The sequence below is a fragment of the Mandrillus leucophaeus genome, unplaced genomic scaffold (genome assembly GCF_000951045.1).
Source record: "Mandrillus leucophaeus isolate KB7577 unplaced genomic scaffold, Mleu.le_1.0 Scaffold382, whole genome shotgun sequence".
Taxonomy (NCBI): domain Eukaryota; kingdom Metazoa; phylum Chordata; class Mammalia; order Primates; family Cercopithecidae; genus Mandrillus; species Mandrillus leucophaeus.
This window is the reverse complement of record NW_012104054.1, coordinates 2,387,674-2,389,996: the sequence shown is the minus strand read 5'-3', so window position 1 is coordinate 2,389,996 and position 2,323 is coordinate 2,387,674. Positions and strand designations below refer to the sequence as shown.

The 2,323-nt window shown below is 42.6% G+C and overlaps 1 pseudogene across 1 annotated transcript; it reads right to left on the bottom strand.

Annotated features, from left to right (window-relative positions):
- Positions 1-1,962: 1,962 nt before the first annotated feature.
- On the bottom strand, positions 1,963-2,317 carry LOC105547266 (annotated as a pseudogene). Its single transcript, XR_001007201.1, has one exon. The product of XR_001007201.1 is annotated as a 60S ribosomal protein L18 pseudogene (transcript).
- Between the last annotated feature and the right edge of the window lie 6 nt (positions 2,318-2,323).

The window sequence follows — 2,323 nt, the reverse complement described above, 5'->3', positions numbered from 1 at the left end:
TGCACTCCAGCCTGGGCAACAAGAGCAAAACTCCATTTCAAAAAAAAAAAGAAAGAAAGAAAAGAAAGAAAGAAAGTTGAATCTACCTTACATGGTGTGAGTTATGATGGATATCATCAGCCCCATAGTTCCACCCATGAGAAAAGCAACAAAAGGAGGCTGTTAGCTCAACCACTGTTTTGTTCACCCAAAGACTCAAACTGAAACATTTATCTCTTTCTCCTGCAGTAAAGGAAGTGGTGCATTTCATAAGACCAGTCTTCCTGTTGTTTTACAATAATGTGTCAACCTTAAACAAAGAGATTTAGAAAATATGATTACGTATGGAGTTTACTAGAGCTCAAAGATTGAAGATGGCCACTGAGGAGCAGATTTCAAGTTGCCCTGAATATACACTTCAATTAGCAGTCATAACAATGAGTTTTTAAACCAGATAAGAAGAGTCAGTTCCTAAATTATTTAGCAAGTATTTACATTAAAATAACTTAAACTACTGATTAGCTATACATTTTTCTTTGTATCACAAATTCTAGGAACGTGAAGATAATGGCTTAGGTAGCTAGTCAGGCATAAAATGTCTTTTAAACAATTGCCACAGGCACGGCATGGTGGCTCACACCTGTAATCCCAGCACTTTGGGAGGCTGAGGCAGGCAGACCATCTGAGATCAGGAGTTTGAGACAGCCTGGCCAACATGGTGAAACCCCATCTCTACTAAAAATACAAAAATTATCTGGGCATGGTGGCACATGCCTGTAGTTCCAGCTACTCAGGAGGCTGAGGCAGGAGAATCATTTGAATCCAGGAGGCGGAGGTTGCATTGAGCCGAGATCAAACCATTGCACTCCAGCCTGGGCAACAGAGTGAGACTCTGTCTCAAAAAACAAACAAAAAAAAATGCCCAACTGAAGTCCCACACTTATGTCTCTCTGGACCTGATAAATTCTGCATACCTCACAAAACTCAGACTACTCTTAGCTATTTTTCTTTTCTTATAGGCACACAAACAAATTAAAAGGCTTGGCCTGGTATGGGGGCTCACACCTGTAATCCCACCACTTTGGGAGGCCAAGGTGAGCAGATCACTTGAAGTAAGGAGTTCGAGACCAGCCTGTCCAATATTGTGAAACTCTGTCTCTACTAAAAATACAAAAATTAGCCAGGCATGGTGACATGGGCCTGTAATCCAAGCTACTTGGGAGGCTAAGGCACGACAATTGCTTAAACCCAGGAGGTGAAGGTTGCAGTGAGCAGAGATTGCACCACTACACTCCAGCCTGGGCGACAAAGTGAGACTCTATCTCCAAAAAAAAAGTAAAAGACTTAATTTTTTTTCTGTGGAAATAAAGGAAGACACAGCTCTGACCTCTCCTTTTTCTTTCAGAATTTAATCCTCTGTCCTTTTCAAATGTGTGTTACATCTTTATAATGGCTAAATAAACCTCTTCTCAGTCTCACAATTTAGGACCTGGGAGCCATGTTTCAAAATGTGTATTCAAGGGAGATAGCTCTCATAGTTCTTCTGGGAGGGTAAGAACTGAATTTTGGTGGGCAGGGTGCCTTGGCCCAATCTTCAAAACTATATCCTCATGAAAAGATTTGAGGAGTTTGCTTCTTCTCATTTGGATAAAACCAATTAGCTAACACTGGTGGTCCTCCTAACAATTATGCTAAACTTAAGATGAACTATATGTGACAAAATATGCTGTCAAGTTTTCTTACTTGAAGCCTATTTTTGTTTATCTTGAAAACATGTTTGTAATGGGTTGCATCTGCTTGTCAATATAAACGGGTGAGATTCCTTGTGTCTTTTTAATCTCTTAATGAGTTGCCTATGATGTCCATCACATTGTGGTTTAATGTTCATTCAATAATAAAACTTTTCTATATCTACTACCATTGTGGAGAGGATTTGGGGGTTGGGAAGTTTTTTTCGTTTGTTTGTTTGTTTGTTTTGCATTCAAAATCTTTTTAATAAGAGAGTAGGATCCAGGGTTAGTTTTTGTAGCCTGGGCTGACCAGTTGGGCTCTGGCACGCTCGAACTTCTGGCCCTTGGAGCAGAGGTAGGCTTTGGTGTGGCTGTGCGGGGTTCCTGGGGCCTTGCCCAGATGCCCTTGCGAGGACCGGAGAGCAGGACAGTGCCACAGCCCTTGGGGGAGTCCAGGGCCAGCTGGTCGAAAGTGAGGATCTTGCCCCCTGCCCTGAGGATGCGGCTGTGGGCCCGGCTGGTCACGCGCAGTGCAGATACCTTCAGTTTGGGGACCTCCTGAATCTGCATGTCATCCGTTATGGTCCCCACAACCACGGCCATTTTGTTTTCCC